The 26,641-nt window shown below is 40.4% G+C and overlaps 1 long non-coding RNA gene across 1 annotated transcript; it reads left to right on the top strand.

Annotated features, from left to right (window-relative positions):
- The first annotated feature begins 1,927 nt into the window (after nt 1-1,927).
- Nucleotides 1,928-25,685, top strand: LOC113989804. The gene is made up of 4 exons (XR_005566380.1): nt 1,928-2,125; nt 5,897-5,959; nt 16,473-16,579; nt 25,629-25,685. It is a non-coding gene; the product is annotated as an uncharacterized LOC113989804 (long non-coding RNA).
- The last annotated feature ends 956 nt before the right edge of the window (nt 25,686-26,641 follow it).

Genomic DNA, 26,641 nt, shown 5'->3' with positions numbered 1-26,641 from the left:
CTCAGGGAAAAGTCTGAATACTCAGTGAACCTCACACCAGGCCAACACTCAGTGAGGATCAGTTCAGCAAAATCACGTGACAGTTGTGTTTTTACTTCTGTTTTTCTTTATCATTTCATCTTTATCTAAATGTGGAAGCAAGGAATTTCCAGGGAAAATAGTAATATTATTATATGTATTTTAAATGAAAGTTACAAGAACACAAGATCAGAGTTTCATAGGATTGCAGAATGGTTTGGATTGGGAGGGAGCTTCAAGACCATCTCATTCCACCCCCTGCCATGGGCAGGGACACCTTCCACTAGCCCAGGTTGCTCCAAGATCCATCCAGCCTGGCCTTGGACATCCTCAGGGAGTTACAGTTCTTTTTTATCCATGAAATTATTTATAGTTCCATTCTGTAAAGAATGTTACGAGGTAACTTTGTTTTGAGGATTGGGTAACTTAGTTTTAAACGGATTTTTTTTTTTTGCCCCTAGGCAGTCATAGTTTTATCTAGTTCTAGTTAAAAAATCACAACTTTTGATTTTTTTTTTTTTTACAATTCTGGCATTTATGAGCTTTCAAATGTGCCAGCAGTTAACCTTTATGTGACAATGAGTGAAACCCCTGCAAACATGTGCTGGTTGATTTATAATTGTATCTGCATTAAGAGCTCAAGTTTAAACCAAACAGTTGGAATCGGTGTCCCAGAAATAACTTCTTTTCAATATTTGGTGTCAGTCAGTATTAAGGACTGACTGATTATTCTGTAGCTTAAAAATTCTTGGCACAAACTTTGGGACATGCTGAGGATCTGGAGGAGATAATCTGTTTGATGGATGATTTATCTCAGCTCTAGGCCTGTGTTACCCTTAATTTTATAAAAGGGAGGAGGACTAATAACGCCCATGGGATTGTTCATAGTGCCTGACATTTGAAGAGGTGAAAAAGTCTTTGAGTAATTGGAATTGCAGTTTGAAGTAGTGTGGATGTCCTGTCACTCCTCCTGACGAGCTGAGATTGGAAGGACAGCTTTCTTAGCTGGGACTCCAACATTTAGAAAGGATCTGCCATTTATTAATCCCAGGATCTCCACACTTCAACCTCTGTGAGATGTGGAAAGCTCTTTTTATTTCACCTGTCCCACCTTCACATTGAAACTGCTCATGTGTGGAAAATAATAAGATGGGTTTGGGTGTGTTTTTCAGTCATACAAATTCACCTCCTCTACAACTCAGAGCTGGGGATGCACAGGATCTTCAAGTACCCAAAAATATCTGATTCTTTCTAGGTTAACATGTTGAACAGTGGAGTGATCTTAGTCCTTCCCTTGAAAATTCCAGAGGTGTATAAAGCTAACATAAATTTCCCAAAATTATTAAAATTCAAAAAGCAAAAATTAAAATTCGAACTGCAGAGTGAACATGAGAATTTGGGAGGTCTGGGAGTGTTTTACGGAGCTGCTGCCAGGGGATGTGATGTAAAGTGCCCTCCTGAGAAGAATTCCAAAGGTTTTCTTAATCCATCACAACAAAGGTGATCTGTAGTGATGCCCTCTTGAAAAGTCAGCCCAAAAAAAAACTGCACCACAGGCTGATGATTCTTTTAGCTGCATGTTTTAAATAGGAGATATTTTTGGAATACTGAAACCATTAAAATCTGCTTTAGGTACCTGTGTTAAATATGGTTAACTGGCTCCACTTGTTAAATTTCTTTCCATTTATGACAGAAGATGGGGAGGAAGAAAGGAAAAGGGTCTGTTAATTCTGTAGCACCTTTTTTTTTAAATGAACTTTTTGATAGATGTTTTGTAATTGCTGAAAAAAATTGTCAATATCAGTATTTTTAAAAAGGTTTGGCAAAATACACAGTAAATATTCAAATATTAGGTGGACTTTCTGTATAAATTGGGTCATGGTTAATAACTTAGAGACTTTCTAAAACCAGAATGTTTTGTATTGCACAGGATATTTTTATATTGAAGCATATTGAAGTGTATCTGGGAACTGAGCAATCCCAAATTGTGGAGATCCTTGTGGACAGCATGAATCCGCCTCCTGGGTGGGTAAGGAGAGCTGGGCAGAAAAATTGGTGTGTGAACTCTGCCAACATCGATGACACTGAAATATCTCCTGTAATAGAGGTCAGCAAACCCCCAGAAAATTGCTTTATCATAATTTTTCTTATCCACTTTCTAGTCTTGACAGAAAAGAGAATTGAATTGTTAGATCGGAGGTATTATAAAATAGAGATGTCACTGGTTTAGAGCCACATAATGTAGGTTTTGTGCAGGTATGCACTTACAGTATTAATGCAAAATATATTTCGGGCCATTAGTTAAATTTCACTTAAATACAGTGTATTTATGGAATTAAATGTGAATTCAAGTGGAGACTGACTGACAAATGACTGTTGGGGTGATAGGGAGAAGAAAGAGCCTACTTTAGGGTTTTGCTTAGTGAAAAGGAATAAGACTTTCATCTGCCAGTATCTGAAGGGGTTAAAAGTTGGGAGAAAATGATCCTGCTGGCACAATAACCAAGGGCTCACAAATAAACAGAGACTGGGAGGAAGATTAATTTTAACTGCCCAAGGTGAGAGGCTTCAGATCTGTCTGTCAGTGCTTGTGGTGGTGTAAAGGTCTCAGCGTTTTGACTGATCTGTGTGGGCAGCTTTGGGGAGGGTTGTACTGCACAGGTGACACCCCTCAGGCTGGGGGGGTTTATTGGCATCCTGGCAGCAGAAGGCCCCAGTTACACCTGTCATGAGTTTACAGCAGAATGAGGATCAAATTCATCCAGAGGAGCAATCCCAGAGGGCCCTGAGGTGGTTGGAGCAGCCAAATGTGGCCCATGGGCACTCTGTGCTAGTCCTGGTCTCTGGAGGGATGGAAGGATTCCAGGTTTGATGTGTTGAGCAGGTAAAAGTCTTGGTTTTCCAAGAACACTTTATGTGCAGAGGTGGAGTCAGGGGGAATTAAATCAGAGGGCGAAGAACAAAAGCCTGATGGATTTTGGCTCAGATAAGGAGAGGGAAGCTTGCCTTCAAGAGAGAGAGGGATGCAGAAGGCCTTATGGATCTGTGTGGAATTCCCCTTGAGTTGTCCCCTAGGGCTCATATCTTGTGGTTAGGTGGCTAAACCCAGCTTTGAGCCCAGCCCTGCTCCTGCAGGAGCAGTTTCTGGGTAAAGCAAGTGGATGATCTGCCATAATTCCTGCATGGTCCAGCTCCCACTGGAGGGAAGGGCCATCTTAGCACTGCAGAGTCTTACATCCTCCTGCAGAGATGGTCCTGTTAGTGAGGATGGGGAAGCTCCCTAAAACTGTGCAACCCTGAAAATTCCATGGCTTTTCTGTGGCATCCATGGCTTTTCTCTCCTTTGCACTGCACAGGACTTGCTGTTTAATCTGTGAGGTTTCTCTGGGAGCGAGAGGCACCAAATTCCTGGTGGGATGTGGTGCCAGACTGATCGTGGCTGATTAGCAAATGTCACCAAGGCCTCTGCTATTCATGGATCATCATCCAGAAGGGTTTGGGGCTCCCAGTGTGCTCTTTTGTACTCTTGAGTGTGGTCCTGCAGGAATTGAGGTCAGTGGTGAAGCCTGAAGCATCCCAGTGAAATTGTAGTATCACGCCCAAGAACAGCTCTGTGAAATTGAAAATAATGTCATGGCATTCTGCATTCCATTTTTTTTTCCACTTCAAATGCAACAGCTCTGGAGATTAAGAGAGTCATTTCACTAAAACCAGCCCTGCTAACTCCTACTTAGATCTTTAACTCACACTTGGATCTGAAAGTCACGGAGTTCTCCTTCTGGTGCCCTGTCATCAGTAATAAATGCTTTGCAGTCCCCAACTTGCACCTTGCATGGCCTCATTGCCTTCAGTGGGTTGATCAGATGTAATTAATTCACTCCAGAGTTGTTTAATGATGCATAAGAAGGAATAGATTCAAGCTCAGTCTCGTAACTGCTTTGCCTCTGAAATCGTAACAGGATTAAAGCACCATTAAAAAAATCCAAGTAGTTCTGTGAGCAGTGAAACTAATGAAGCCAGGATTCCTATGGATTTGTGTCTTTTGCTTGATTGACTATTTAACTGATTTATGGGAAGATTATTTTATCTCTACATACACCTCTAATCCCTTTCTGCTGAATATTTTGGCAGTTCCACTCTGCTCGCTGCAGAAATTCCCCAGTAGGATCAATAGTTATTAGGACAAAATTGTTCAAAACCTGGCTCCTCTTTTACCTAACCCCCTGGCTTTAGAAAATTGAAACACTTCAGTTTTTTTCTTTGCATCTTTGACTGCTACATTTTGATGGGAAAAAGCAGAGAGATGTAGTCAGGAGCTCGATAAACCCTAATACCATAAAATAAAGATGAAAAAAAGTGACATAAAGAGTATGTTCTTTGCGATAATTCACAGGGCCGTGAGAATAAAAAGAAGCAATCACAGAGCAATCTTGAAAAGTGCCAAAAGGATTAACAGTATTAGAAGAAAATGTTTATGACTGAAACAAAGTTGTTGGGAGTCAGATCGTGGATTTGGAGTGGGGAACCACACTTTTATTTTTACTAAATCCATTATTTTAAAAATCTTTGGGAAATAGTTCTGCTTAAATAGAAGAGTAAGAATTAAATAAATGTCTAAAAAAGAATGTCACCAAAATATATAGGTCCTAAAAAATGCACTAATGAACTGGATAAACAGTTACCTGGGATGAAAAAAGCTTTTTATTAAATTTCTCTGGGTTTACCAGCTATGAAAGTAAAGCCTGTGTCATTCAGGAATATAATAAATCACATTTTAAATGTCATGTCACCACTCACTAGGTTTTATAAAACTCAGACTACCCAAGTAGTTAAAAAATCTTCAGAGCTTTATAGTTTATGAAACCCAAGAAATAGGTAAGTCAGGGATAAGCCCAATACCTGGGAATGAAAAAAATATACTTAATTTCACACAGACAAGGAAAGGAATAGCATGTGTGTGTGTGTGTTCTTTACAACCTTTGTGCATATTCTGTATTATTTTCATTATTTATTGTATTTTTTTTCACGTAAATTGTGGGGGTTTCATGATTTTTTTGGTAATTCTAGAACTAGTCTTGAGCAATACTTTTCAAATATAAAAATTCCAGGTCCTGAATGTTCATAACTCACTAAAAGACACTCTCAAGGTGTAACCATAACTAGAGAGCTATTTATATTAAAATAATATAATTTCTTGTGTATGTGCTTTGCAGTGGCAGCAACACCCACATTCAAACCTGTAAATCTGCCATAATTTGGGGAGTACAAGTTTTACAATCATGGCTCAGATTAGAGTAGACAGAGCTTGTTAAGTTCAAAGTCATTTGTCCATTTTGCTGTTTCTGATTCTTCACTCCAGGAGAGTTTGGATTGTATTAATGTGCTTTTTGTTCAGCTGGAGGAAAATTCATTACAGACTAATTCAATAAAAATGGGTAATTTTAATCAACTTGATGTATTTCTCCTTGGTTACTATATTACAAATCAATAGTAGTAAATCCATAGTTAAGACTTGCAAGCTGTTGCATAAAGATCCAGTGACTTCTGTCTCAGGGTCTTGAATTAAAATGGAAAGAAAGAGCAATGAAAGTTTAATGTCTGAATCCTTCCAGTGAAAAGATATTTTTCTTTTCTTTTCAGAATTCTGTGATGGATACAGAAACGAGCTCTAGAATTTTTTGACTTAAAAACCTCAAAGTAATTAGTTTATTTGTTCCTCCCTGATGGATTCTCTGCCCCTGCTTTGAACAGCCTTTCCACGGATTTCTGTGAATGAATTGTAGGGGCAGAATTTGGGGGCTGGAGGTGAAAGGTGCAGGTTGAATTGTGATGATTTATGTCCTTTAACCTCCCCTCTTTTGGGAATTTGTTCCTTTAGGAAGCTCAGCAAAGCAGTGGATCTCCCAGCCAGCCAGAGAAGGATTTGAAGGCGTCTTTCAAGGTAAGTGTAAATATGTAAAATTAAAAAATTTGTTTTATCTACGTGAGATGATTTTTGAGAAAACAAGTGCAGCGGATTTTTTTGGTTGATATAAAAGATGAAACCTGAGGTGAAACTGGGAGAACAGAACTTGACTAAAATACATCTCTTACAGAGAATTCCCCCTAATTAAATTGAAAAGTTGGCACCTTTGTCAGTCCTAAACGTTGCAAAGAGAATAATTTATGAATCCTGGCAATCCCTGTTTAACGGTACAAGGTTCACATAATGCATTTCCTGCACCTTTTGAGATCAGATCTCGAGAACTAAGACCTGGAATTCTTAAAAACAAGCAGCACAAAGTTACTTTCAGGTTGGCACCTTTCCGAGATGAAGATCAGGACAGTCACATTCCACTGGTGTGTCTGTCCAGGAGGTACTAAATGAGTTGGATTTGTTGCTTATTGTTCATGTTTCTTCCTGTGTGAGTTTTTACAAATTCCCAGATATCCTGAAAATACAGGAGTGACAGATTTTATATGTTTTACATACAGGTCATCAAAGTTAATTGCATGAAATGGAACAATCCCCTGATTTAATCCCTGCATTGAGTTTATTTAAAACAAAACCACTTGTGAGATGTGAGGTAGTTTTAGGATTCTTTTACTCAATTCCTTGATGCTGAATGCCAGGAGAATCAATCTGCATTTTGGTTTTGGAATAAACCTCAGTTTGCAGACACTGGTAAAAATTTGCTTTTTTCCTAATTAATGACTTCATTCATGAGAGTACTGAAATCAGAAATTACTGCTGATAATTAAAAAATAGACAAGCATTTGGGAAGGAAAAAAAACCGCTGGAAACAAATTTAAATTTAATCAATTAATTAGAAAAATTAAGACACCCTGATTTTGGTGATTTTGGTGATTTTGGTGATATTGTTTTAACTGTTAATGGACTGAGAGAGGAGATGCCAAAGATCCTCTCCAATATTAGTGTGAGACTTTTTTTCAGTAGTTGGGCGATATTTATCACTGAAATCAAAATTTTTCTTCTTGTAAAGAGGAAAAAACAGAGTCAAAGATCTCTTTAAATCTATAAAAAATGGAAGACTTTGATCTCTTTTTTTTCTTCAAAAAGAAACATGTAATGCTGGACACGGAGTTTTGTTTGGCTCAGCACAAGTAATCGAGTTGAAGACATAAAAATATTTATTGGCAGTTAAAAAAAGAAAATAACAGAAAAGAAAAGAAGAAGAAAAGAAACAGGTTTGGTCATGATTTGTGTGCCTGAATATTGTTAAAATCTCACTTGTAGTGTTAAATATGATGCAGAACAGGAGCAGGTCTCCCTGTATTTGGAAGAGTTGCCCTGTGGGACAGTGCAAGGCAGGTATCTGGGGTTATCCCCTGGAGATAATATTCCTTGCAGGCAGGGTGGGCTCATCCCAAGGGATCAGATAATTCCCCCAACCCTTCCATAAACCTTCCCTGGCCAAACTGAATTAAGACAGACAATATTGTTTTCAGCCCAGGAAATCATTTGTGGGGGAAATGTTGAGCTTTCCATTTATCAGCAGAATGAAGTGGTGAGGAAAGCACATGGTGGGAAGTTTTATCAAACTCCCAAGTAATTGAAAGGAGCAGCAGTTTGAGAGGTGGGTGGCAATATTTCACTGGGCTTTGATGCAAACTCAATTCTGCTGCTCGACTGGTAGTGATTTTTACAAGGTTTTAATAAGGGGACATCTGTGACTGTAGCCTTAGCAGAGTTCATGTCCTTTATAGCATCAATAATTTACAATAATTCAATAGGGACCCGCAGAATATAAAACAATCCTAGTGGAAAATGACTTTATTGGAACCATCTTCTGTGGCTGAAGATTCTTTTAAGTGTCTGGTTTCAATGAAACACGAAATAACGTATCCATTATACTTTTATCATTGCACAAGAGAAAACCTTGTTCAACAGTCTTTTGGTGAAGAGAGTTGTTACATTTCACTTGCTTTAGTGCGAAGAGAACAATTTCTCATCTTTGGGCTGCTTCTGAAAAATTTCCAGTGTGACTTGAACAGGAAAGCATTTAATAATTTACATAATATCTATTTTAAAACATGTGCCTAAAGAAGTGCCTGAGATGTTGTTCAGATAGTGTTCAGTAAAAATGCATAGACCTAGTTCTAATCTTGGTCACATCCTCCATCCTCCTAAAAGCAGAAGATTTCTAGGGATTTTAATAGAATAAGCTTTACAAGGGAAGAATTTGGAGCCTGATGTGTCTTACAGCACCTCAGCATCCTCTGAGTACAACCAGGACTTGGGGCTGCTGGTGCATGAGAGGTTGGACATGAGCTGGATTATCCTGAGCTGGCCCTTTCCAACCAGACCATTCCACAATTCTGGGACATGGATGGAGGGGCAGCCCCTGTATTTGAATCTCAGAAGTGCTGAAACCATCGTTGTCACGTAATACTTGATTTATATCCTGCTTTCTGAAGAATTAAACGACCATTCTCTACAACTTTTTGTCTCCATGTGAACTCCCTGCTTTCCCCAGTTTTCAATCTGTTTATCAGTGTTGTCTGAAATTGAGAGAAATACCAATATTTTCTATAAATAATAATCCAGATAGAGGAATGAAATCATGGAAATATGGAATGGTTTGGGTTGGAAGGGACCTTAAATTCATCCAGTGCCACCCCCTGCCATGGACAGGGACACCTTCCCCTATCCCAGGTTGCTCCAAGGCCTGTCCAGCCTGGCCTTGGACACTTCCAGGGATGAGCAGCCACAGCTTCTCTGGGCAACAGATCCTTTTACAGAAACCACTGTGATAAAGTCTGTGGTTGTGTTCAACCTCTGTTGTTCACCAGATAAACTACATGAGAGATCATCCTCAGACAAGTGCTTGGAAATTAGTTTGTGTTATTCCTGCTTTTCCCACAGTTTCTTCCTTCATGATTCTCTTAATCACTCTTAATCTTTTTTTTAAAAAAAGAGTAACATGAAAACCCAAATAACAAGCAAAATGTCATCTGTGCTCATGTATCCTTAGTTATTTGACATATATCCTGATCTATTTTGTATCTTTTTGGCAATAATTCAGTTGTCTTTAGATCCCTTCAGCCTTTCAGGAGGCTTTATTTGGTGTTAATTCTCTCTGAAATCAACTGAGTTTGCCAAAGAAATTCTGAAGGTTAGAAACCCATTTCTAGTCTCCTGGAAATCTTTTCATTTTCATTGTTGTCACAAGGCTTTTTCTACATCCCCTTTACATAAGTTAAATTAAGAACATAGGTCTAGTCATAGTCGTAATCAATTTTCTGATTCTGTAGAGAAGGGAAAAGTGCTGGAGCATTAACAATTTTTAAAAGTACATTTAAATCATTATTCATTTATAGGGTTGCATTAATTTCTGAATAATGCAGCACTGGAAATGGATGATTCACAGCGATGTAAAGTCTTTTGTAGTCATTTAGAGCCTCATTATATGAATCTATCACTCACTGTTTCCACCCACAGACACTTCTTGAACTGATGAGGCAAAATCATTATGATGCAGATAAAAGGGAGAGCCTGGCAAAACAAATACAACAACAGTTTTAATTAGGCTAATGTTTTTAAATTCCCACAAGGTTATAAAAGCACACTTGCAGCCGTTTCAAACACAAATGGATCAGGGCTCAATCCTTCCCAGTCTGAATACGGGATTGAATCCAACTGCAGCGCCAAGCAGTGAACCCAGCTCTTCCCAAAAACGGGCCTCTGGTTCAGCAGCTGCAGGAGAAGTGGCATATCCAGGTCGGTGGAGGAATTTGCTGACTCGGCACATAAACCTGCAAAAGCCTTAATACCCCAAAATGAACAAAACTGAACCCAAAACAAAGCAGTAAAGGCAGAAAGAGTAAAAACCTGTGGGTCCCAGAAAGCACAAATAGGTGGAGGTTGGCTCCAAAGTGCCAACTCACACGTTGCTTCTCTTTATTTCTATTTGATTTGCACAAAGGCTTCTTTTTCTATTTATTTCTTCAAATAATGACACTTGTGCATTGATTTTCTTTTTCTTTGTTTTTGTCTTTTGGAAATCTAATCCTTTGTTAGAGGTAGGACTGTGTTATTAGTGGAAACACGAGCCTGTTGAGGGAGGCTGAAGTGCTTCATCAAGCAGAAATAACGTGTTTGGTTTCATTTCCCTCCCCATGGAGAAGATTAGAGGCATGAACAAGTTAGGGTGGGGTACAACCAAGGGCTTTGATGAAAAGAATGGAAAAAAGCCTGCTAAATTTGATATGAACAATTTTTAGATCTTTACGAGGTGTTTTGTGAGCCATTTTTTACTTCTTAATTTGTGTGCACTTAACAGTTTTCACATGGAAATTATAAGAAGGAATTTCTATGCAGCTTCTTGTGGGCAGTTCTTGTTTGAAGAAAATTTTACTTTTCAGGCAGAGATTTTTTTTTCTTTTCTACTTGTCTGTGTTCCCTTAAAAGGTGAAGGATTTCATTCTTTAATTTCTGACTTAACAATTCACCACATCTTTTACTGTTAACACACCCTAATGCTTAAGACTCTGCCATAAGTCTCTGTGACTACTGGTTGTTCTGGAGGTGTTTTTAATCTTATATCGTAGATTCATAGAATTCACAGAATAGTTTGGGTTGGAAGGGACCTTAAAGCTCATCTTGTCCCACCCCCTGCCATGGACGGGGACACCTTCCATTAGCCCAGGTTGCTCCAAGGCCTGTCCAGCCTGGCCTTGGACACTTCCAGGGATGGGGCAGCCACAGCTTCTCTGGGCAACCTGTGCCTTTTGCTTCTGTCCTAATATTCCAACTAACCCTTCCCTCTGTCAGTTTGAAGGCATTCCCCCTTGTCCTGTCACTCCATCCTCTTGTAAGTAGTTGTTCTCCGTCCTTCTTGTAATTTGTGGTGCCTCTGAGTTACTGCAGATGTACCCAAATACCTGCTCCTCAAACAGGTTTGAGAACCTGTTCTATGTCTGCTTCTAGTGACTCCCACATCCTTGGACAGTAAGGAAAGGCTGTGAAGGGCCACATCAGTGGTGTCACATGTGCCAGAAGCACAAAAGCTTCTCTTGGAGCTCTTGAAACTCTTGGAGCTGCTTTTTCACCTTGATCTTTGAAGATCAGAGGAGATCAAGGCCACCATATGACTGCAAGATGTGCAAAAGCACAGTGCAGGCTCTCAGGAAATGTTTATTGAGATGTTTGTTCTCACTGTTGTGTATACAAGGGGTTCACGTTGTTTATTTATTTATTTGCTTCAGGTATTTGGGCAGAAATATGAAAAAGCTGCAGAGTACAACTCACTTTTAAAGTGTTACACTCTGGAGGGAGTTATCAGAGCTGCTGAGCTCAGCACCCCATGTGTTAATTCAAAGGTTCTCATAGCTAAATTTCCTGGGTGTTCTAAAAAAATTAAACTTCCAGGGAAAATTATAAAGGCAAACAGATTTTCGGCGACTGGGCTGAAATTACTGCAGTGCAGCTTGTGCATTCAGCAGGAGTGTTGAAGGCTTTGTGTGATGCTGGGCAGAGCCTCTTCTTCCTTCTCACAGCGAGACCCCCCAGTGGGACATTTGGGATCACAGGCAAAAAAGGGCAAATCTGGACCTTTGAACCCCAACCTGCTGTCCAGAGGACGTGGGTTGCTTCAGCAACACTGTACCTGCTCAAGGGGCCACCAGCTCCTTTGCAGGGTGATGGAGGTGACAGATCCTCTCTGCCAATAATTCCTGTTCATTATTATCCATATCTGCCATTTTTGTCACCCCTGAGGAGGAGGGGACAAGCAGTCCACGTGCAGAGTGGCCTCTCACGTAGCTCGCTGCGAACAGGCCAATTTCTCGTGTTTTAGCCCCAAATGGTCACTGGGTGCTACAACCTTCACATTCCCCATGGAGAACAGGGAATATGAAGCATTTTACAATTAAGTGTTCCTACCCAGTCTCCCTCCCAGCTGCCATCATCTCTTAAACATGCTTTGTGAGTGGTTTACGAGCTGACACTCGGGGGGGGGGGGATGTGTCTGATGGTGTTTGTACCAGTTACCTCCATTATTGAACCTGCCCATTGTCACTTGCTGTGTGAATGAGATTGTTATTGCTCCTCCAAAATGAAGTGTGCACGAGTCAGAAGCGCTCCATGAATATGGAAATGATGCAGGAGGCCATTAATATGCTATAAATTTTGCAGCTTAGTGCTTTGCTCGGAAACCGCGAGCGGTTTGATTTCGCCCCGTATCCAAACACACATCCAGCAGATTGGTTTCCCCAAGGAAAAGGCAGGTTATGGAGAAGTTATATTTCTATTAGGCAGCATTTGCATAGAAATGATTGCTTCCTGTGGGGCTTGAGGTGGTAGGAGAGCGAGGGGAGGAGGAAGTGCAATGGTAAAACACCACGACGCCGTGATTGTTTTTAAATATAGAAAGGAGAACTTGTTTTATACCCACGTGTGATGGTGATGGTGCTGTCATGAAAGATGTGATCACCTTGTGGCAATGCAGGTTACAAAAAACGAGTCATGGTTAGTGATGTATTTTTAAAAAAATATAAAAAAAAAAAGTTATTTTCTTGTTCTGATGGAAAACCAAACTTTTAAATCCTTGCTGAACAGTGCAGTAGAGAAGCCAAGAGCAGAGTAAGACACCTTCCCACTGGGGAGCTGTTCTCCTGAGTGTATTTGAGGTACATTAGCATGGAAATGCTGGGAAGACTGAAAATGCTGCTTTTCACATGGAATTAAAATCATTAGGCATTTCTAACAGGGGTTGTTAAGTACAGAAATGCCACCACAGGCACATTGGAAGGAGCGAGGAGGCTGCAGGAACCCCTTTGGTGCTGGTGGGCACCAAACAGCCCTTCAGTGACCAGAGCAGGACAGAGCCACTCTCCTGTCACAACCCATCCATGGCTCTGTGGTGCCTGTGTGGGAAGAGATGGAACTGAGCTCCAGGGATCTTCTTCCAAGAGCCTTCTGGCTTTTGGAGTGTTGCAAGGGAAAAATAACACCTTGTTCCCCTGCTGGTTTCACTGCTTTAATGCTGGAGTTAAAAGTTCCCGCATTTAGCCAGGCTTGCTTAGCTTTCACTGGTAATTGTTCCTGCTTCTTTCCTAATTGCTCCTTGCCCCGCTGGAGAATTTGGGTGTGCCTTTTATGAGCCGAGTGGGAGACAGGAGTCATGGAAACCAGGCCAGATGCTCCAGCACAATTGTTTTGGGATGGGGATATGGCAAATCAATTGATCACGAACTAATTTCTTGAACTGTGTAATGTGCAAACATGAGTCGAGTCCTTCGTGGTCCTGGCACAGAAACATATTTTCCCTCATTGAAGAGATTTAAAGGGGAGAATATTCCCATTGCAATTTTTGTCGTGAGGACAGATTGCTTTCTCGTTTTCCGTTCTCATTAGAACCTCTGTCAAAAAGGAGCCATTTGGAATTTTAATGCTTTATATTTCTTGTAATTCACGATGTTTAGGCTGTAAGAACCTGACCTTTCCACTACTCTGTGATTTGACTGACTGATTACTTCCTCCTCAAGTTGCCACCCCTTTTTTTCCCGTGTTACAAAGAGAGGTAATTAAGGAAGATTTACGTGTCTGTTCATCATTTCTTTCCGTGGTGTAGGTCACATGTGTCCTATTGTTGCGGTGAAGTTAAGAGGTATTAATCACTTTAGGTGAACTTGCAAAGCATCCCTTCCCTTTTTCTGGCTTTCATTGTTCTCAGGTATGCTAAATGAGAGTAAAATATGCAAGAATACTCTCAGGCATGAAAATTAATGATCAAGACAGAAATTCACTATAGCAAGAGGCTTCGAAAACAGCTATTTCGAAATCACAGTGTTGGCTGAAGTTTCAAAATAGCTGTTTTCAACAACTTCGTGGTCTTTCCACTCCAACAACAGATTCCCTCGCCTTGCTGAATAACTCACAGAGGGATTTAATGCATTTCATAAGCACCTTCTAACAGAGTTTTCAATTTATGAAAGTTGCTTTGGGTGAATCTCTGTTGTGGGTGTTTATAAAGCCATTGTAGCGGCATTAATGAAGAATCTCCACTGACATATTGTCCTAACCTTTGAATATTGCTCAGGTGAAATCCTCTCCCTCGCTGACATTTAAATTAAACTTATTTTGCAGCATGCATTCTTGAATAAAAGTCCTGAATAAAATCTGTTCCTGACTGGCTGCACAGCTTTGGCAGCCACGGTCTCCTAATAAAAACACATCTCTAGAAAGGAGATTAAAGTTTACAGGCACCTATTTTTGAGCTTGCCACATTTGTTAGATCTGAGTGTTCTAAGTTAATGTAAGACAATACAAACATTCTGTGTGGATAGAGATTTGATTCATATGGGGAGAAATCTATTGTGAAGTTTAGTTCATCTTGCATTTGTGTGACACGTCCTCTCCTCAGTGTTTTTTGTTTGGTAGAAAAACACTTATATTAAAGGGGTTCTGCCCTGTGTTTGAACAACTCCATTTCCTATTTCAATGGCCAGAGGTATTTTAACTGTTTCCTTTTTAATTATACTTCTGGTAACATTTTGGTACTAACACAGAAGTAAATGTTACCAGAACAGCAGCACCTCCGATCGGAGGAAGGAGAGAGCCCAGTTCAACCCCCAGGCTGAGTGTGAGACCAACCTTTCCTGGTGATTCTGTGGGAAATTTGGTGTGGCTGCTAAAGCCATTTCTGTGGGTTCTTTCATAGATTTACCAAATCTGAAGCCATCACCATCAAACCTTCTGCTTTACCAGGTATTTTGGTGGAAATGGCTCATCTGAGCTTCAGCCTCATCCAGCCTCACATTTCTTGTGTCTTCTGCCAGGATCCCTCCCAGAGGTACTTTTGCCCTTTTCTTACCAGTCTGAGGGTTTGGTAGAGAGGGAAATATTTTTTTAGGCTGATTTGATTCTGTGTTGTTCTGCCTGCAGCATCTTGAAAAACAAATTTATTCAAATTTTAAAAAACAATGTTCTCAGTCATCCTCACTCCATCTTTTCCCAGAGTTGTCTGAGGGTTTCCTTGAGGTGCTCTTGTCCAGGTCTCTGACTGTAAGTGAATAATCTGTTGCAAAGCTGTTTTTTGCTCCCTGCCTTCACACCTGATGAGTAGATCATGCGTGTACTGGTACCAGTGCTGGCACTGGGCATCCTCTGCCAACATTTTATTGTCTGTGAAACTGTGCAAAGGCAACTTCTTCATGTGAAGAGGTAGGAGAATGTTCCATGTTCCTCCTGTAGGTCTGTAAAAGTCTGCCAGTGACGAGGCTGCCTTTCAGTGCACTTCAGAAAGCTGCAGTTGTGAGGTGACATTTCTCCTCCCGTGACAATCATTGTCACAGGAATAGCTCAGCGCTCTCTGCACGGGCTCAGGGGGCACGTTGGCTTCTGCCTCACTGGTGACATTCCCACAGACAAAAGGTTTAATGGAGCTCGTGCCAAGGCACACACACTCCAACAGAAAAATTAACTGAATAACCATTAAAGTTTATGGAGCGAATTCCTGAACGTGGGAATCCAGGGGGAATCCAGACTGAAGGAGTTTGTGACTCCTGTTGCTCCTTAATCAGATGTCAGCTCCCATTTCCACAGAGAGGTGGGGACTCACTCTCACCAACACACAACCATATTTCCAATCACCTATTTTATGCTAAAAGAGCTTAAATTTAACTGTGCTTGAATATAAAAAAGGAGCAGAGCTGCTAAGGCATTTAATAGGGGCGTGAAATGCTTTGAAAGTCCAAACTGATTCTTTTTAATGTCACTTGGGCCTTGCTCTGCTCCACAACGTACAAGTCGTGGCACTTCAGCACCTGAACAGTGGCTTAAAGTTAGAGGAAAAAGTTGAAACATTGTAATTTGGTTTGGAATCTGAAGGTTTCTAATTTCAGCCACTTCATCTTTTGAATTTATTTCGGCCTATAAGTTCTTTTCAAAATGCAGTGATGAAGCTCTCTGACAGATAACAAGGACAATCAATCAGCTTGTCAGCTGGGGAGTGAAAATGCTGTTTGGGAAGTGAAATCACAGCATATGTTGAAGGGAACAAATAAGAAATTATTCAACAAATTCATGGACATTTGTTACTGAAATAAAGTGGTTCTGAAGCACCACCTTCTTTGGGCACATTTGGTTGTGAAAGTTTCTTTTTATTCTGGCCCAGAAGGATGGGAAAAACTGAATTAAAAGACCCTATTGGGTAAGACATTCCCTTTGGACACCAGAGCTGTGTGTTGCCATCTGAGCCATCTCCTGACATCAGCAAAAACCTGGAAATACTTCAAAACCAGTGTTTCCAATGCAAGTTGGTGGTTTTTTGTTTTGTTTTTGTTTGGGTTTTTTTGTTTGTTTGTTTGTTTGTTTTGTTTTTGGGTTTTTTTGGGGTTTTTTTGGTTGGTTGGTTGGTTGGTTTTTTTTTTGGGGGGGGGGGGGGGTTGTGGTTTTTTTTTGTTTTTATTCTTAATTCTTCCATTTTTCCTCTTCTCTCTGGTTGTTGCAGTGTTGATGGTAACGCCTCTTTGTGCTGTTCCAGTAAGGATGGTCACTGGAAATTCTTCTGGGAAAAACTGTCCAGATCACCTGAAAATCTGGGAAGAATTCAGACAAGTAAGATCTCGTTTCTGCTTTTGCTCAGGAGATTCCCAGTGAAATGTGGCTGGGGCAGGTTTGTCACCTGCACTTGCACTGAATCTTCTGGATAATTTGAGGAGCATCAAGAGAGACTTGTCTCAAAGTCATGACTTATCATTTCCATTTAACTCTCTTGAGCATCTGAAGAGACTTAGATTAAAGTGCAGAGGGAAGAGGCTGCTATAGGTGAGGGAAGAGCATGAAATAGTACCTGGAAAAGGTGAATCTTTTGGCAGATGGAGTTTTTCAGAGGCTTATGAAGTGGCACTGAGATTAAACTTTTTTGTAAGATCAGGTACAACATGTGCTATTTAATCCCTGCCTGGGTGTAGCCTGAAAAATAGGAGAAGATTTAGTGTTTTCATTGATTTACTTAGAACTTTAAAGCAATTTATTGTTTAAATGGCTACAGCAAACATCTCTTCTCCCCTGGCTGTTATAATTTCCTTAAATTGCTGGCTGATTGTGTCTTCAAATTTTTCTTTCAAGTTCATATTTCAAATCTGCATAGAAGACTCCCCATATTTTCTCTCCAGCTTGCAAATTTGCTATGTCTCAATTCCTGGGAGCCCCAGAAAAAAAAAACCATTTCCCATTTAAATGAATGAGAGAAGTCACGGTGCAAGATTGATTTCTGCTGCCCCGTTTTTCTTATTTATTCCCAACATTCTGCCCATTTGCCACGAGCTTCTTCACATTTCAGAAGCAGCCAGTCTTCTGTGAGGACAAATTGTGCTATTTATTTCTGTTCTCAGAGGAAACTAATGGTTTAGTGGGTGAAATGTCCAGGACAATAAGGAGAACTAGTCCTGTGTATTCCCAGCCAAAGAAATACATCGCAAGTAAATTGCTCTCAGCTGAAATCATGACATGTCATGGAAGTAGGAACTGATTTGTATTCTGTTCTTTGTGTTTCTGAAGCATCAGAACCTGCCTGTGGGGAGGAGAAAGACAGGCTGGGCTTCACTGTGCAAATAGTTTGGTTTTTTAGAGGGGGGGAGAAAAATGGCAAATGGATTTTTATGACATTTTTCAAATGCAATGTTTACCCTTCATCTTTAAGAGGATATATCTTTGTTAGGAACCAAGAGGGAAACAGCAAATTTAAAAGGAGAAAGAAAAAAAAGTAGAGTTGTTTGAAATTGCAAGTGTATCTGGGCTGTCAAAGCTTCACTCCCTGCTTTGGTCCCAAGCCCCAGTCCCCACACTGCTCTGTAAATATTCCTGATTTTGCTCAGCAAGGCTTGGTTTGGTTCAAAGTAAACAACATCCAGGATTTTTTCCCTCTCTCTGACTCTGCATAACACTCCAGAGCTGTCCTGACACTCCACGAGGACACTCTGCTCTTCTGCCCACCCAGCCCAGCAGCTGCTCCGTGTCCTCATTTCAGGTTAAGCTGAAAAATCATGGAATCACAGAATGGTTTGGGTTGGAGGGGACCTTAAAAGATCTTGTTCCAGCCCCACCATGGGCAGGGACACCTTCCACTAGACCAGGTTGCTCCGAGTCTCTTCCAACTTGGCCTTGAACACTTTCCAGGGATGGAGCATCTGCAACCTCTCTGGGCAAAGCAGAACCCTTTTCTTAGAAACACAGGGGATACCTGTGCCCCAGAAATGGCCTGGGTGATATGACAGGTGCCCTCAGAGGGGACCATCCCTGAGCCCAGCTGGTCACTGAGCTCTGCCTGGAACAGAAACCATGGGATGTTTGGAACGTAGGAACCCACAGGAGTGTCACTGAAGTTATTTCACTGCTCTTATTTCAAATGGGAACGAATCACAGAATCATTAAATTTGGAAAAGACCTCCAAGATGGTGAAGTCTGACCTTCACCTGTATCCCACCATGCCCACTAAACCATATCATGGTTTGAACACTTCCAAGGGTGTGACTCCCTCACTGCCCTGGGCAGGCTGTGCCAAAGCTTTGTCACTCTTCCAATGAAGAAACCTTTCCTGATATCCAGCCTGAACCTCTCCTGGCACAACTTGAGACCATTCCCCACTAGATAATAAATGAATGATGTGGCCTCAATTGTAAAGGTGTGGGACTTAGCCCAGGGAATGTGGACGCCAGGAGCCGGAACAAAGTGTGGCCACAGGTGGTATCACAGAAATTCCAGTTCTTTGAAAAAATCTCATCAGGGACCTCCAGGCCTTTGAAATTCAGGCTTTTAGTGTATTTAACATGATTAGTAATGTCTCCCAAATGCTCTCTCCCTATGTTTATTTTGCATATGCCCTAATTTCCTTGGACACTGGTGACAGTCACTGGTGTGTTCTCACTGTGTCTGGCAGCAGGTGAATCCTGGTGAGACATTTATCATTTCCTTTGCAAATATATGCGTCTGCAAACTAACATAAAATCACTCCTGCTGTCACTGATACATAAAGATGCTGATATTCAGGAAAGCAGTTTTCTCCATGAACATGATCATTATAAGAATCTCCCTTTCTTTTAATTGTAGGAATAAACTGTAGCTATAAAGACATTTATTTCAGACAATTTCTATTTCCTTCTCTTTCCTTCAACTTGCTTTGCAAGAGGAATAACCTGTGTGGGAACTATAATTCCACAGAGCAGATACCCCCTAAGCCTAATGTGGATTGCCTGGGTTTGAGGCCAGTCCAAGCAAAAATTCATTTCCTAAATCCAAATAGACTCCTGGAAGAGTTGTGGTATCACTGCGTATCTCTGAGAGAAGTTTAAAAGCTGAGGGGTTGAGTTTTGCAGTAAAAAAAAAAAAACAACTGGCTTTCCTGGATGGGTATTGAGAAGGGAAAAAATTCCTTGTGGTTCTGCAGAAGTGGGATTTACTGCCAGGGCAGTGGAGCAGGAGCTTCAGTAAATGGTTACTGTGCAATACATGGTCCAGATTTTCATTACAAACCTCAAAGAAAGTTACAGAAAACATACAAATCAAATTCTGATATATTTTTGGAATTTCCAGAGCTGCCTGAGCCGTAAGAGTTCATTCCATCAGATGCTACACTTTTCCCCCAACATTTCAAAAAGAAAAGGTTCTGGAAAAGTAGCAAAACTGGAGTCTTTTAATTAAAGTTGTGAACAGCATAATTATTTCAGTTCTCACAACATTTGGGAGCGAGCTAAGTGTGATATTTATATATACACACATGTATAAGCACACATACATACCCTCTGGAAAATCAAGTCTCTCCAGTTTTTTTTTTATTTTTGGGTTTCAATTTTGTCAGCTGTCCCACAGCAATTAAGAAAAATGGTCTCTGAGATCCTCAAAGAAATATGTCCCAGTGACTTGAGAAATTGAATCAGAATAACTTTAAAACATGAAGACTGTGGTAGGGAATTTGGATTATGATCTCTTGCAGGATTTGTGGTGCTGCCTGGAGAAGTTGGGAGCTCTCTGGAAACTCATCCTTCCCAGAGAACTCTCCTGTTGGCCTCTTTCCCCTTCTCAGTGTAAATACAATTGAAAAATTCAGGTTTTTTTGGGGTTTGTTTTTTTTTTTTTTTGCTTGCGGTGCTACCTCTCCATACAAATGCCTGCAGTGTGGTTTGAGGCTTTGACCTGCTGTAAAACCCCAGTTCCTTATTTAAGGCCTAACTCACATATTGTGCTGACTCTTACAGACTGAAAGAGAAGTCTGCTGTGTAATTTTTCTTCTTGACTGCACTGTCTGAACTTGGTTTTTACTTCATTTTATGCTTTCAAAGTGATCATAGCACCCTGGATTTTTTTTGTTTGTTTGTTTCCTAGATTTGGTGAAAGATATTTACCTAGTTCTTATTTTTCATGAGGTTGGTGGGTTTTTATTTTCCTAGAATGGAGTTCTCACTCCTTATTGCTCTTACCCTTCCTCTACCACTGAGAAGCTTTTTTTAGGAATGCCTTTTTAGCTCTCTTTTTGACTTCTGACCCATAAAAAGAAGAGTTTGTTCCAAAAGGTTGTTCATTCCTAATGTGACACTGCAAGCACAAGAGTATGGTTTTGTTCCCAGGTTTTTTTCAGAGGATGTGTGTGCTAATGGATCATTCTTGAGGTTTGGAGAGATGGTTTGGGATTCTATCCATCATTAGGCTGAAATCATAGAATGGTTTGGGTTGGAAGGGAACTTAAAGACCATCCAGTTCCACCCCTGCCATGGGCAGGGACACCTTCCACCAGCCCAGGTTGCTCCAAGCCCCGTCCAACCTGGCCTTGGACACTTCCAGGGATGGGGCAGCCACAGCTTCTCTGGGCAACCTGTGCCAGGGCCTCCCCACCCTCACAGGGAAGAAACTCTTCCTAATCTAACCCTCCTCTGAGTTTGAATCCATTCCCCCTTGTCCTGTCACTCCATCCCTTGTCAACAGTCTCTCCATCTTTCTTGTAGCTCCTTCAGGTCCTGAAAGGCTGCAGTTATATCACCCTGAAGCTTCTCTTCTCCAGGCTGAACAATCCCAGTTCCCCCAGCCTTTCCTCCCAGCAGAGCTGCTCCAGCCCTCTGATCATCTTGGTGCCTCCTCTGGACTGGCTCCAGCAGCTCCAAGTCCTTCCTGTGCTGGGATCCCAGGGCTGGAACAGCTCTGCAGGGGGGTCCCACCTGAGCTGAGGGGCAGAATCCCCTCCCTCAACCTGTTTCCCAAATATTCTTGAGTTTGTGGTGTGTGGCTTAAAAACACAGAGAGGTGGGATTTGTACCTCCAAGGCAGATGTTTGGAAATGTAGATGTTTTAAAATGTAGATGTTCAGATGCAGCTGCATCTCCTGTGATCAGGCTGATGGCTTTGTTCGAGTCAGACAGGCAGACTCCTTCCCAACGAACAGGGAAGCTCTTCCCTCAGCAAGTAGGCCACAGAATCTTAAAAGGAGAAAAGATATTGAAAGGAAAAAGAAATAAAAGACATTCCAGCTCTCAAACTCTGTTCCATCTCTACGACCGAGACAGGAGTGAGCAGGAGCTTCAAAAATGCAGATTCACTCTCAGCACTTCAGTGTTCTATAAAGATGGTTGTATGAAATATGTGTAAATATATATATATTAAAATGTATATTTAATATTTATTTATTTTATATAATCTGTATAAGATATATATGTAATATGTATAAATCTAATGAATATATATATGGACAAATGTCATTTTAATTCACATACATAAGAAATGCACAACCAAGAAGTACCACATACAATTGCACAACCACCCCAGAAACAGCTATTTGACACAAACACTGTAAAAACTAAGCAAATTAAAATGAAACTTTATTAAAAGTCTAATTTGGGGAGTAGGGACACACAAACACTGTAATAAGATATGACCATTTGACCATATTTTTTTATTTATCAAGTGATGGGGTGGAGTTTCTCTTGGTTTCTTATTCCAGTTGAATTGTGAAGTTGTGACATTATATGATTAACTGAGAGTTGCTTTTCTGAGCCAAAAATGCCTCAGACAGCTCGTGGCTTGCTTTATGTTAGTCTAAACTATTTTCATTAGCTTCCCTAACAAAACAAAAATCTTGAAAATGTCTTTATGTTTTACTCTTTAAAAAAGAAGTACTTTGAAATGAAACATGGGAAGGAAAAAATAGAAACAGTTTTGCTTTGAAATGTTGAAACAAAAAAACACCACTTTGAAGTCTGCTCAAACTCTTTTCCCTCGGATGAGAAACGATCTTGTGAATTAGATATAAATAGTTCTGTTGACCTGAATCTGCATTTTCCCACAAATTTGTTCTTACAGCCACACTTTGTCCATTGTCAGCAGTGCTAAAAATCCCGTCCTGCACACAGGGAGTGGCACAGGAGTTCATAAGATCCCATTTATTGCTATTAATGGAGCGTATATTTTAATATCTGCTTGTCTAAATATATCTGAACCACTAAATCTTTCTGTTCATTCCTAGTGGACGGGTTTCCTACTGGTTTTATTTGCCTTATATTTGAAGTTATTTTGACTCAATGGGCAACTAAAATCCTCAAAATTTCTGAGTGTCCAAAAAATATTCTTCATTCCCAACATCTGTGTGGGAAGTAATTGTGTTTCCTATTACTTTTTAATTAATACAAACAAACAGCTGGATTTCTGATACAGTACTTCCAACAAAATAATTTTCCAGCCTACTTTGTGCCCACATTTTTCCTTTGCTGGTGATTTCCTTTCTGAAAGGTCCAAGTTCTCAAATCCAGATGTGCAGCATTTCCTTTGTCTGTCCTTCCTTTTCTCTCTCTCCTCCCTTTCCCTTTTGCCATTCCCACTGGGATGTCGGTGCCAGGCTCTGCAATATGTGCATGAGTTTTTCCAGGACAAAAGAACCAAGAATTTCCATGGATAATGAGGATATGAGTGTACCAGGGGGTACAAGTCTACCAGGATGGTAAACATTTCTTCCACTTTAATGCTGCACTAAGTCAAAGAAGCTTCAAAATTATTTTAGGTAGATATAAAATTAAGTTTATGGGCAAAAAAACTTGCCATATAGTGACTGTGCTCATTTTAAATGGTGTCTCCAGGCAATACTTAGTGCAGAACCAATTGCTTTTTGATTTTTGATTTGTTTAAAAACAACAGTTCTAAATATGTAATAAATATTTGCAGAAGGAGTTGCTGCACGCAGTGGTTTTGTGGCTATTCAGATGTACTTTTGGATCTATATTGACATATCCTCTGTAGCTTTGGAAAAATCCAGCTCTAATTAAGGCTACATATGCCAGGATAAAAGGATCATTTGTATTTTATGTATATGAAAGCAAATCTCTTGTTTCAAAGCAAGATGTTTGCTTGCTTTCTATTTTTTTTGTTTATTTATTTACTTCTATTTTTAATACCCTTTTTGGTTTTATATAATGTATGTATCTGACAACATTCCCTGCCTGAAACTAATTTAGGGGGAAAGGCAGACATTTTTATTTTTAGAGGCTTGATCTGAGTAAATGTTGAAAAATGTACAGTAAAGCCAAAGTTTCCTTTTCTCTTGCAGCATTTCTATTCTTGTGCTATTTCATAAGGGGATGGGGGTTTTTTTGCCTTTACTGGCTTGTTGTGAAGTCAACAGACCTCGACATGTTGACAACTTGCAGGGTTTTATTGTTAAGGGGGACACCAAGTGACAAAAACACACACTTAGATGTGCCTTCCATCACTCCCTATTAACCTCACGAAGCATATTTGGAATCTGGCACTGATTGGATTGCGAGATCTTCATCTACTGGAATCCTTTTCAATATATGCAAAAGGTTTGCAAAACCAGAATCATCCAGATATTCCCAAACCGTGCACAACTCCACAGGAAAATGTTGATTTGAAGTGACAAAAAGTCAAGGGGTGCCAGTTCAGGCAGCTGCAGATTCTCACATTTTGTAGCACGTCTGGTTTTTTGCAGCCTCACACATTTCTGGCCCCTCAATACCTGTCCTAAATTGGATAAACAGAAGGTGGAGTGACAGTGTCTCACAAGTGACTCCAAAGAGCAGAATTTTAGACCAGTTTTAGAATTTTTAGACCCATTTTAGACCGATTGAGGCCAGGTCTTGCAACGGCTTCGAGGAGTCAAATTTTTTTGGAATCCACCTACGTTATCCAAATAGTAGAATTATTGTAAAATGTTTCCATTCAAATATTTCCCTTCTTGTGCTTTCGGGGTCCTCAGCAAAGCTCAGAAAAATCCCACTTTTTCTGTGTGTAGAAATGGAGAGGGAAAGAGGGGGAGCAGCTGATTAATGATTTTATGTGTGCAAAAAAATTATTTGGAAGCGAATTGTGAGGAGTGACAAAAACTTTGCTGCTTTATCCCTTATGTTTGGTTATTTTGGCAGTCATAGCAACTGTCTTATATTATCCCCTTCTTTTTCACAATTGTGAATAGAAAACTTAGATCCATTTCAGCCTCTGTTGGGCAATGTCAGTGTGAGCTGTTCAACATTACATGTTTTAGTACCAAAGTATAGGAAAAGAGAATAAACGGAATTCTTGGTCTCTATTCCTTTGTCCCATGAGTTTTTTAATATGATTCTATTCAGAATATTGTGCAAAGTTTAGAAAAATACATCCAGTTTAGATTCAATCCATGCCTACAGCTGCTGGAGAGGGGGTGGGATGGCTCTGAGGGATGAAGAGATGACAAACCACCAGCAATGAGGGGGAAGCTCCGTGTTAAATTTAGCCAATAATTAGTTCTAGATTTTAGAATTCTCATTGTACAGGCACATGCACACATATATATGATCATCCTGTCACCTCTTACTTGTACACTTGTAGGTCACATGAAATAAATAATCTTTCCACGTATTTTAATGACCCATCAAATCCCAGGACTCAGCGTTTCAAGCTCTCGCTGCAAAACCTGCTGCCTTAGGTTTTTAATTTCCTTGAAATGTCCTTTTTTTTCTTTTTTTTTTTCCCCTACCAGCGAGAATGTGCTAAAATGTTTATCAAGCCTTGCTCTTTTCCCTGAGAAACTCAAAGCATAATTACATTTCATAATTATCCAGCGTCGCCTGGAAGAGCCTCGTTCACCCTCTGGACCTGTTGTTCCATTGCTGTTCTGTCTCTCGTGCAGAGAAATTCTCCTCAGCTTTACTGAAACAACATTAATCCCATCAAAAGTGACTCAGATAATGTCATCAGCTGTGACACAGTGTTCCCAGAATGTCCTGCTTCTGCTGAGGTGTAGCGTCCTCTTAGGTGGAATTAAATTATGCCAAGAGGATTTTCTTGGTGGGAATAGAAAGGGAGCATTTAGGTACAAGGTTGTTTAATTTCAGCTGATGGTTTATATATTCAAATATATATTTATATATTCAATTCAGCATGTTATGAGGTCATACCTCTCCAAATTGAATCCTGGAATGGTTTGGGTTGGAAGGGACTTTAAAGATTGAGTCCCATCACGAGCAGGGACACGTTCCACTAAACCAGGTTGCTCCAAGCCGTGTCTTTGAACACTGGAAATATTGAGGCACCTGCAACTTCTTTTGGGCAACTCTTGTGCTTCACTTGATCTACCATCTCATCCTGAGTCAGGATAAATGAATATGCTCTAATACTTGCTGATTTCTTGCAGCTGGAGAACCCGGGGTGCTTTATTCAGCTAGAAGTTGTGTGAAGATCTAAAATGAGGTGAGGAGAACCCCAAAATGGGTCACTTCAATAGAATCATAGGATAGAATCTTAGAATCATTAAGGCTGAAGGGGCTGATGGGGAGTCAGGACAAGGCTGGAGCCTTCTCCTGTGGGTTGGAGCTGTGGAGGGGGAAAAAGAGCTCCTGCAGGACCTGCAAACACTCTCCTGCTCTGGGAACATGTGGTGCCTTGTTCCTAAAGACCCTATCTCCCCATTCCCAAAGCAGCATTTTAGCTTATATTTGGCTCTAATATTGCAAAGTTTGCTGCTGTCCTACCACTATGAGTAGCCCCTACAACTTCCCTGGGAGAACATCCCCCAGTGGAACCAACGGCGTGAGTCAAAACGCCATAATTTGGTCATCTGTTAGTTTTATTTTCCTCCTAAATTATACTGCACTAACCTGTAATTTATGGAGTCCTGAGAGCACTAACTGCTGGATATATTGCCTCTGGTTGCTTCATTATCTATTTAAGATGCAAAGCAAGCCATTATGTTTGTTGTATTATCTTTGTCAAACTTTATTGCTTTCGTAGTTGGCGAGAGCTTTAAGTGTGTTCCACCACGGCTTCGTGGGCAATAATTCTTCAGGGTTTATTTCTAACCATCTCCTTTCTTTTTTTTGGAAGTGTAATGCAGCAATAGTTGTACTTACTAAATCATGAATTTGATCTAAAATGTTATAGAAGGAATGTCTTCATTTTTAGCAAAGCCTTTGTCTTTTTTTTTTTTTCCCTGTAGTCGGCTTTTCTTTAAAAGCATTTCAAAAAAGGAAATACACATTTCTGAGAACTGAAATCTGTTTAAACTTTGTTCTGGTTGTCTTTACGTTCATCCAAGTAAAAAAGGAGAGAGGCCACGAGATGTAGAGGTGACATAGTTATCCCCAGAATTTGAGGTGAATCTGGAGGTTGAGTCCCTTCCTATCCATGTTGTGGTGAATCTTTGCAAGT

This window comes from Pipra filicauda, unplaced genomic scaffold, assembly GCF_003945595.2.
Source record: "Pipra filicauda isolate LSUMZ 115617 unplaced genomic scaffold, ASM394559v2 scaffold708_size209920_pilon, whole genome shotgun sequence".
Lineage (NCBI taxonomy): Eukaryota > Metazoa > Chordata > Aves > Passeriformes > Pipridae > Pipra > Pipra filicauda.
The sequence above is the reverse complement of the archived record's forward strand: the minus strand, read 5'-3'. Positions and strand labels throughout refer to the sequence as shown.